Genomic DNA, 10,061 nt, shown 5'->3' on the forward strand with positions numbered 1-10,061 from the left:
CTGAGATAGCCCTACACTTGACTTTTAATTTTTCTGTGCTTAAGACACAATGATCTATGACCATTTCTGCCAAACTGTCAACCAAAATAAAAGAACTATCTCATCCAACCTGTGCCTGACACCATGGGATGGTGCTATCCATTTTTTTTCTTGATAAATTATAAAGCCGTGTAAAAAACTGCATATACTTTTGATAAATTTGCACTTTTGGCCATTTCACCTTCACTCTGCCGTTAGTCTGCTTATCAGTTTCCCTGGGGATGTTTCTCTCATTCCAGCCAGCTAAGCAAGTTCAAACAGCTACCAAAAGGTATCTGTATCCAGCAAGGACCCTACGGAGAAAAGAACGCTTATTATGGAAATATATCCTCTCTCCCTTCTTCCCCCTGAGGGCAACAGGTAGCATCTCAAGTAGAGGGATAAGAGATGCTCATTCATTCCTGATCTGCCATTAATATGTTCACTCTGATAGCTGGTGATCATACTGTTATCCTTATACTCATGCAGAGGGGTCATTCCTGGCTTTACAAAAGCATGCAGAGAACTCTTTCTAGTTGTGTAATGTCCTAAACTATTAAATTTTTAAAACATTTTTAATAAATTAGGATGAAATCTAAAAATCTATGAAATCAAAGGAGAGGCTTCCATTGATTTCAGCAGGGTTGAATGAGATCCTTTACAGACAACATCCAGAGGTTAATGCACTGGTTATGAAGTCTTTCTTCCCTTGTAATCAGTGCATTTGGTCTCATAATAACAAAGGAATCTAGAGAAATATGTACAAAGAAACAATGCAGGAACATTTTAAGAATAGTGCTTATGCCTTCTTTTGCTTCTCTTTGAAATATCTGCCAAATACCAACAAATGAATAACTCAGGTAACCCAATCTCCCAGTGATAAAACCTTTACACAGAGACTCCACTATTGTGTAGTCTCTTCTTCTCTGCTTATTGTTATTTAATGTGAATTTTCTGCTGGGAAAGCACAAGTAGCCTAGATAAAATGGAAGTACTGCAAATTTGCCTGACAGTAAAACTGATTTTTTTGTCTGCTTCTGAATATAATATTTATATCAGTGATCAGTGACATTTCTGCTTTGCATTTTATACATCATTCGTTTCTGTGTTTCCCAAATCCATTTCTGTAGTGTGATGTATCTGTAAAATACCAATATTTTACAGAACACTGCCCAGCACTATTGTATGCCTCCAATTTCTTTACTGATACCTCCCCCCCCAAAAATATAATACTGAAAAAGCATGAACAGCTGCAGTTCTAATTTAAGCATTTAAAAAATTCTCTGCTGCCTAATAAAATTATTTCAGTCAGTGGTGTTAGTGGTTTGTATTGTACGCTGGCGAAGCAGAGCACTGAAGTGCAAACTTTGATTTCATCTAGCAATGATCATTTAGTTAGGAGTCAAAAGAAAGTCTGCCTGAAGAGATCTCCGTAAGAAATCCACTGTGACAAAACTGGAATGTGTCTGGGATTTTTCACCTTGTTTGTTTCTGCTCACTGCCTTGCTTCTACTGATTAATGTGTGGTTCCTCAAAGCCTAAAAGATATATGGTATGACAGGTAGACTTTTTTCCTACAGCCCTGAACTTTGTTTCTTTGAGATTTTCTTGCTGAACCAGAAAGTTAAGCAGGCCTTTCTCTGGCAGTGAACTTCTGCATGCACTATTTTTTGCAGACAGATGAGAAATATTGTATTATTCTAATAATTTTTTCAGAGGTACCTGAATCACAAACAACTTGGAGATGGGCTGTCATGTGGTGCAGAGAAATGAAAAATAGCATTTCCTTCAGCAACAGCACCAGATGAAAGTTTGTTTTTAAAAATTGCAGAGCGGTGGATGGGTTTGGTTCGCTTTCAGATGGAGCAAACATGCAAAGCTCAATGAAAATCTTGCCTTTTACTTCTGACTAAGGGATACAAATAGCACATAAACACAAAAAGCCAAACCACATAGGTGATTTTTGAGCTAATATCGACAGTAATAGATCTTGCAAATCCAGCTCAAGACCTGTGTATTTTGCGTATTCTGAAGAGGGTCCACCTTCAACCATTGCAGGTGGATAACATACTTGCACTCTTCTCTTTGACTAAATTTGCTGAAATTGCAGGGGAGGATGTGCTTGGCCTTCCTTGCTCAGGAAAGCAAGCACTCTGCGATCTGCCTAGCAATGCAGAGCAAAACAAAACCCGGAGCAGAGGCTGGCTCGCAGGCATGCACATTATCATCTCTCTAAGCTGATAACCGCAGACGGCAGTATATGAATGAAGGTGCCATGTATGCAGCGATTATGCAATATGTATCCTCACCGTCCAGTTTGCATTAGCATCAGTACGAGCATCTTATCAGGCTAGGCTGCTTCGCAAATGAATGCTGCCAGGCTGCTGGAATTATCTGCACAGTCAGATACTCATTTTTAGCTTTTTCATCATGGCTGAAGACAGCTCCACTTGATCTCAGCAAAGTTATTTTAAAATCTGAGAGTTTGCCAATGTTTCTTTTTAAAGGATCACATCTAGTGTGACTCATTACTCCTGGATTTCATTTGTCAGAGCAGCCAAGTAGTCTAGCTTTTACATTCCCAATGGCCATTATCTCTGTTTGTTAACAGCTAAATGGCTGATGCACGGATACGCATTACTCCTGTGTTTTCTTGCAGAGAGCGAGCTTTGCTGGAAACAAAACATAAAAACAAGAAACTAGAAGGATGTGATAACCCATAGATTTTAGAGAAAAAATGGTTATTGACTGGAAATATGTATATATGGGATAGTTTACTGACTATTAGCTCTAGGGAGTTGATTAATTGGATTTCTTTCCTTTTAGGTTATACGTTGCATGTGTTGAAATATGGTCTTGTGCTACTGACACTATATGTTAAATAATAATTTCTAGCAGAAATCGATATATTAATTCCAAATACGGCAGTTGGTTCCACAGTATGATCTTTATTCATCAAACTAATGCCGGAATCTGCCTAAAAGTAAGTATGTGAATGATCCTGTATATATTCAACCATCCATTTAAACAAGTGAAGATGGTTCCACTGGCCACTGAATAAACCTGATTTTAGGTGAATACTTCAGTGAGTTAGGGTCTGAATCATTGTAAAATTGAACTGAAGAAACCATTTGATTAGCTGATGTGGAGCCTGAACCATGTAATTATAAGATCATGCACAGCTGGGGTGGAATTCATTAGCCAACACATTAGAGTTACCTTTCGATAAGCACAAAGAGGGAAAATAATTGTTGCTTCATACAATAGGTGTACTACAGTTTGTGCATTTCATGTCTGCAGGATGGTGCTGCAGCCACTTGTTTTCTGATTAGTGGTGAATCATGATGATCATGATGATGATGTTGATGACATACAGTTGCTCAAAACAATTTCATGTGATAATTAGCTCAGCAGAGAAAATTCCTACCACTAGTTCAAGACATCAAAGCAAATGTAATCCAAAATCTTTCAAGCTGTTAAATTTCACATTTATTAAAAGATCCCCTCTAAACTCCTCCATGTTAAGACTAGCATCAGCAGTAAAAAAGATATAAACATTAAATTGTTACAGTGACCTTTAGACCATTAAATTAATTTTTTTGTATAGGCAATGTACCTTGAGTAATGCTTGCTACTCATTGTAGATCTATTCAAGTGAATGATGCTGGGCTAATTTTGAGTTGGTAGATGCAATATAGGCAAGATTTCATTCTGAAAAACAAACAGGAACATCTTCTAAGGTATGGAGGGCCAGACAGTGTTGGGAGACAGCAATTGCAAATACATGTGTGACTACATCTGCAGCACAGCTGTTGAGTGGGGTTTGCAATGAACCAGGCAAGCAGAAATTCCATTGTAGTACAGCAATGAGTCAAGGTAATACTGTTACCATAAATGTGCATGGCCCAGACACACAAAACCATCATTTCTTCTTTGAAAATGTTACATTTTGCGATATAATTGTTAGTTGGAAGGGAAAATAAAAGACCAGTGATATTAGCTGGTTAGTTAAATAAATAACATCTCTGTTTGTGATCACAATCAAGTATTGTCATCAGAGATTTTATTATTATTATTTGAAAAGATTTCTTGAACTTCACCTGTGGTAAAGAATTGTATTTTTTTAAAAAAAGAATGCTACTGTGTACTGTGTGCAATTAAGCTGTTTCTCTGCTCATTATACAAACTAACATGTAATTAGAATGCTAAGAGTTGGAATAATTCAAACGACAGTTGCAGGTCCCTTCCAACTTGAGATATTTTATGATTCTATGAACAGTTGTAGGTCAAGAACTATTCTATATGCTTTGGGAGTCAGCAGAATTTGTGCATTTCAAATGCCAAAAAAGGTCATGTGTATCTATACAGGCACATCTATAACATTGAGAGAGCACTTTTCAGATGATCTGTGAGCATGGCACTTTCTTCTCTCCCTTACATCCAAGCATGCCGGTAAACCTCTGGACTCTGGGGATCACCTGCCCTCTTGGGGTGTATTGCAAACCATAGTTTGAACAGACCGTGTATCTGGCCTGGCTGTGGCCCTGAACAGGCATGTCTGTCTTAATATGTCTCCAGACTAACTGAGACTATGTTACATGTCTGGGTACTGTTTTACATCAGGTACCCATAATGAGGAGGAGAAGAGAGCTTAAATCCTCTTCATTCCCCCAGTAAATCCCTGCTGGTGTACATGTTCCCACCAAGGTCAGTTCTCCCTACAAACGGGCTGATATGGTATTTCAGTGTATCATTTATAGAGAGAGCAGCTGATAAATTAATTTCTAATACATCACCTCCGTGTCACGGGTGACAGTCCAAGCTGACGGAGGGGCAGCGTGGCTCGTGGGCAGCATGGCACTAGAATTCAAGGGCTGAGAATCCTCTGCCTGGCTACAGTGCATTTTTTTTCTGTTGAGTGACTTTGAGCATATCATTTGTCCTGTTATAAAATGAAGAAAATTATTCAGACTTCAATTTAAAACACTTCAAAATCTATCCTTGAAAAGTTCTATATGAGAGCCAGCTATTATTAAAAGCAGCGCTAGGGTCTGCACCAGGTCCCCCCTGTTTCTGCATCAATTGTCCTTTATCTTCATCTCTCCTTTTGTCTTCACTCCTTTGCTTCCCACAAACCCCTTCCCCTAATCAACCTTCATGAGGCCGCACTCAAAATAGACCCCTTCAGCAGTCTGAAATAACTACTTCAGTTTAAGGCAAGTCAAGGCATAGCAAGCAAGTCAATAAACAAGCTAATGAAGACTTTTCCCAGTAATCCAAAACAATCATATAAACTCACATATAATCCTTGTGCCCCCACTCCTCCTGCAGTCCTTCCTCTTTTCCTCTTTGTTGTTTTGCTATTGTTCTTACTTGATATGCTACACCTGCTTTAGTCCAAATGCCCTTAAAGGCAAGGGCTGTATCTTTTTTCTCTCTTTATTGTGCCTCCCATATAAATGTAGGAATGAACATTACATTTGAAATATTTTCAGAAGAACACTTTGATGATTTACTGTTCTGCATCTTTGTAAACACTTTGTTTTCTCCCCTGCAGGGAATCAACTGTCTCTTTTGGATCTTTTGTTCCTGTTTTCTCTGTCACAGAGCTGAGATGGGTGCTTTTGAAAGCATTTGCTTCACACTCATTTATTCTTGCAGAGTCATATCACCCCAGGGCTGATTCTCACTGCCTTTTGCAAACAGTTGCTTGGGGCTACTGAGGATTTCTTCCTGCTCTCTCTCTGAGGAGAGTGGGGTTTTCACTTGAGAACTGTACCTGGTTTCTGAAGTAACCCAAAGGCTGTATCTGCAACCACATGAGAAGGAGCAAGGGGCTGTGTGGCACCATGCCCATTCTCTGACAGCAGCTGCAAAACAACCCTAAGGAGGCTGATGGTGTGGTCAGCCCAGAGTGGCACCTCCCTGGGACACCTCGGCGGGTCAGGACCTCCTGACCCACACCCTCTGTTAAGCAGCCACAGCAGATATTTATTCCATGAGTTTCTCTAGATGTTTCTTGAACCTATTTATAACTTTGGCTGCCAAAGCATCCTGTGGCAATGGCATTTCAAGTTATGGATTATGTGAAGAAGTACTTCTTGTGTAAAGCCTGCAGTCTGATAGTTTCATTCGGTGCCTCCATGTTCTTGTCTTATGAGATATAATAGCCATCATTCCCGTCCTTCCTCCTTGCCATTCATCATTTTATAAACCACAAACTCTTTTTTTTTCTGTGCTGAAAAGTGTTATTCTGTTTAATATCTCTTTGGACAGAACCCATTTCAAACCTCTGATATTCCTTGCTGCCCTTCATTGTACCTTTTCTTTTTTGAACTGGGGTGGCCACAATCGTGCCTAGCATTTAAAACTACGATTCTGTGTGGTGGTGTAACGATGTTTTCTCTCCCCTCCTCTACTCCTGGCCTCACTAATATACTATTAGTATATAATATATTTCTAATACACTGGGGACAGGCTGCCATTAACCTCAGAACTAACATTTTCAAAGGAGCATCCACAAAGACTCCTGCAGTCCAAGAGATCATCATTATTAAATACTATAGTTTGCATGTAATTCTATTGTTAGAATCATAGAATTATAGAATCATAGAATGGTTTGGGCTGGAAGGGAACCATAAAGATCATCTAGTTCCAACCCCCCTGCCATGGGCAGGGACACCTTCCACTAGACCAGGTTGCTCAAAGCCCCATCCAACCTGGCCCTGAACACTTCCAGGGATGGGGCATCCACAGCTTCTCTGGGCTACCTGTTCCAGTGCCTCACCATCCCCACAGTAAAGAATTTCTTCTTAATATCTAATCTAAACCTACCCTTTTTCAGTTTAAAACCATTACCCCTCATCCTGTCACTACACTCCCTGATAAAGGGTCCCTCCCCATCTTTCCTGTAGGCCACCTTTAAGTACTGGAAGGCTGCTATAAATAAATTGTTCCTCTCCGTGGAAATCTTTAGTAAAAGGCAAAAGATTTATACTATCTGAAGAGAAACAAGAGTTCACTTATGCCATCACTTCCAGATTGCTCTTACTGAGATTGTGGCATCTTCTGATGCTTGAAGTGTTAAAAACACAGATTCTGATACAAATAGTAATAGAAAAGACCACGTTGATATTTATGTAGTGTATTTATATAAAGATCATGAAGAATAGAAGCTTTATGAAGAGAAGCTTTATGAAGAATAGAAGCTTTACTATGTCATCTAGCCAGAAGGCACTAGGTAGTGAACCTACACAGTGTGTTTCAGTTCACTCGTTTCAGGCTCTCATTTGACCCACATAAGTTGGTCTTTCCCATTTCTCCTTTCTTTGTCCATGTTTTCTTTTGAGTCTGTTTCCAATGCAAACAAAAGTTCAAAGTAAAATTCAGCCCAAACTTCCAAATTGGCTTTCTGGTCAGCCATAGGAAACCCTGCCAAGCCCACCTTGGACGCTGGACTTCTCTGGGAAGCCGTACCTGGGTTTTGCAGCTCATCTGTGAGCCTTCAGGAGTTTTGCCATGGGATATCTCTCTGCAGAAAAGAACAGAAGGAGGAGAGAGGACACAATAAATCCTTCAATATGTAAAAGATTAAAACATAAAAAGACATTAACTGTTTCCTCACCTTGACCATGTGTGGCCATTAGCCTAATTATATTAAAAAGTGGATTAGAGGTTGGGAAAATATCTAGCTACTAGTGCAGGGAAAGCCTGGAATAAACTACTGAGGAAACTGGTGGAATCTTTCCTTGGGGAATTTCTATGAAACAGAAAGATCTGTCAGAGGTGATTCAGTTACATTTACCGTACCTCACTGCAAAGCAATAAACTGGACAGTAGGAGGTCCCTCTCTGCTCTGCCTCACCTTGAAATATGAATTGGCATTGAAGACACTCCATTACCAGGCCAGAGCTCCCAACCACATTGTATATGACTGTAATTGGTTCAACAATACCAGAAAAACACTTCTGCTCATATTTTTAAAGAGGCAGGCTTCACAAATCTGTTGGAAATAAAGCCTGAAAGAGAGCATTCCATCTGGGCTAACCTTTTTTCCCGTATGTCAGTCCCTGTGAAATGTTTTATGTATGTATTCTTTGGAAATCATCTAGCAGAAACAGCTGTGTGTGCTGCCCACCTGCTAAAGCCTACAATCTAGTGTTATTTCAATTAGATTTGATTGCAGGAAAAGTTTATGAAACAGCTATCAATGATTTCATGCCATCTGGCTTCCGCTTTTCTCCTGTTTAGAGAAACCCTGTGTTTACATTGATTGGCCTTCTATATATACAAGCATGATTGAGTTTTATTATTCTTTTTATTTGTCTGATAGCAGTGTGCTTGGTGCTGTACAAACTTACAATGGAAGAGAAGCTGTCAAAGATTTCAAGCTGTGAAGTTCGGCTCAGACACACACGAGGCTTCAGCTGAGAACATAGCAAAGGGAAATTGTATTTAAAAAAATCCTGCTTTATTAATTAAGATATAAATTTTCCACTGGGGGTAAAACATACTTTGTTTTGGTTTTAGCCATGTAAAAATTAAGTTCTCAAACAAGACAGTACTTTGGTTCCCCTTCAGAGTCAACAGAAAGAGACAGAAACTTTATGAGGAGGAGTGGGTCTAGCTGAAGTCATGTATCAGGTGAGGTGGATTGCCTCTGGAGACACTTGCTTTCCTTTATTCATCATTATGGGAGCTTGGACACTCAGCCTAGGTTGCACTTACCGTCTCACCTGCTAAAATCAGAGGAGATGAGTCATCCCTTGACTACTGGCCTCCTTGGCAACTTTTAAACCCTCCAAATTATAGAAATATTCCCTTTGGTTAAGAAATGCTCTCCCATGAGCTATTTTTTCTTTAGTAACATTTAGAAGCTTGCTCTCCTCTCAGGTGGAATATGAACACAAGTCTTTTAAAAAGCTAACTATTTTTTCCTATTTCCCCCAAACTCTTGGTGTTTCTGTTGTCTGTGAGGATTCGGTATGTAAAAGTCAATCTGAAACAGGCTGTCTCATTGGCTGAATAAAGTCACCTTCTATCTTTGACCTGAATTCAGTTGTGGCAGGCTTTAACCCCAGTTTAGTAGAACTTGATGTTTCAAACAACAGCTCAAAGGTTCATCCCTGTTTGGACAAACCAGATCTAGCAAATGACAGTTCAAACTCACACAACCATCTTGTGTGTTTGTCCCTCCTGAGATGAACCGAATTTAGGTGCATGAGTTGACTTTGGAATTAACACCACCTGCTCACACTGTGCTTGCTTAAGGTTTGCTTGTGCCACTTGCCTCTTCCTTCCCAGAAGGATGACATGCTGTGTGGGGCTTGCAGGCAGTCTGGGCATATGTTAGGTTGTCAAAGTCAGCGGTCTGGAGGCATCCCTACTCTTTGGAAATACTATAACCTTTTGAAACACTATAAAAAAGAGAGGCTCTTCTTCCATTAGAGGATCCGGACCTCTTCTAAATTGACATTTGGGGATTTATTCCATAGCGGTGTGCCTGCCTGGAATACTAAGTGCCAACAGAAATTAGACTAAAAGAAATAGGATAAAACTGTAAATGCTCTGGTGAAAAGTGTCTCCCTTTAATTTCTGTAGTGCCTATTACAATGGGGATTTGCTCCCTGACTTTCATCGCTTTGTGCAAGTGCAGCATAGGTGTCACAGCACTGTTTCTACTTAAACCAGTGTGTAGGCATATGATGAAACTTCAGTGGATATTAGCTGTTTAAACACCTTGCAGACCCGTGTACTTGCAAGCTGAGATCCACTCTATCTTATGTTCCCTGCTGCCTTCTAAGAACAGGTTAAGAACCTCAGTTGTCTGTACTCTTTCCTTGCTTTTGCTATGGCACCAAGTTTTTGAACGTTTTACTCCAAAAAGAGAAAACACACAGGCCAGCTGGAGTGGAAAACAATGTACTGTTACCACATTTTTAAACTAAATATTTGAAGAAAGTGAACAATTCTCTTCAAACCCAATGAAAATGGGGGAAAGGCAAACATATTTGCTTTTGCAGATTTCCTTATGAATTATTTAC

The 10,061-nt window shown here is 39.7% G+C and overlaps 1 non-coding gene across 1 annotated transcript; it reads right to left on the bottom strand.

The window, feature by feature from the left end:
- Positions 1 to 6,964: 6,964 nt before the first annotated feature.
- On the bottom strand, positions 6,965 to 7,030 carry LOC138688083 (U5 spliceosomal RNA). Its single transcript, XR_011327150.1, has one exon. It is a non-coding gene; the product is annotated as a U5 spliceosomal RNA (small nuclear RNA).
- Positions 7,031 to 10,061: the final 3,031 nt, after the last annotated feature.

The sequence above is a fragment of the Haliaeetus albicilla genome, chromosome 1 (assembly GCF_947461875.1).
Source record: "Haliaeetus albicilla chromosome 1, bHalAlb1.1, whole genome shotgun sequence".
In the NCBI taxonomy this organism is placed as follows: Eukaryota; Metazoa; Chordata; class Aves; order Accipitriformes; family Accipitridae; genus Haliaeetus; species Haliaeetus albicilla.